We start from the raw sequence: 635 nt of genomic DNA, 5'->3' as shown, positions 1-635 counted from the left end.
GAGATTTCATACTTCTTGTTGAAGGAACAGGGGGATTAGCTCAAATGGTAGAGCGCTCGCTTAGCATGTGAGAGGTAGTGGGATCGATGCCTGCATCCTCCAACTATTTAGTTTGGTTCAATCAGCACACATTGTTGTTGTAGCTCTGGATACTAACCCAACAATACAACTATTTCCACCACTGGGCTTACTGCAGTCACTACTTCAACCTTTACTGAACTACCATGAAAAATACTTTTAGACAGCTGAAGCAAGCATACTTTTTAAAAAGTATCCTTTCTTATGGACGAGGGATTTGGCAGTGCGGTCATTGAGATTTCATACTTCTTGTTGGAGGCGCAGGGGATTAGCTCAAATGGTAGAGTGCTCGCTTAGCATGTGAGAGGTAGTGGGATCGATGCCTGCATCCTCCAACTATTTAGTTTGGTTCAATCAGCACACATTGTTGTTGTAGCTCTGGATACTAACCCAACAATACAACTATTTCCACCACTGGGCTTACTGCAGTCACTACTTCAACCTTTACTGAACTACCATGAAAAATACTTTTAGACAGCTGAAGCAAGCATACTTTTTAAAAAAGTATCCTTTCTTATGGACGAGGGATTTGGCAGTGCGGTCATTGAGATTTCATA

This window comes from Oncorhynchus gorbuscha, unplaced genomic scaffold, assembly GCF_021184085.1.
Source record: "Oncorhynchus gorbuscha isolate QuinsamMale2020 ecotype Even-year unplaced genomic scaffold, OgorEven_v1.0 Un_scaffold_1990, whole genome shotgun sequence".
In the NCBI taxonomy this organism is placed as follows: domain Eukaryota; kingdom Metazoa; phylum Chordata; class Actinopteri; order Salmoniformes; family Salmonidae; genus Oncorhynchus; species Oncorhynchus gorbuscha.
The sequence above is the reverse complement of the archived record's forward strand: the minus strand, read 5'-3'. Positions refer to the sequence as shown.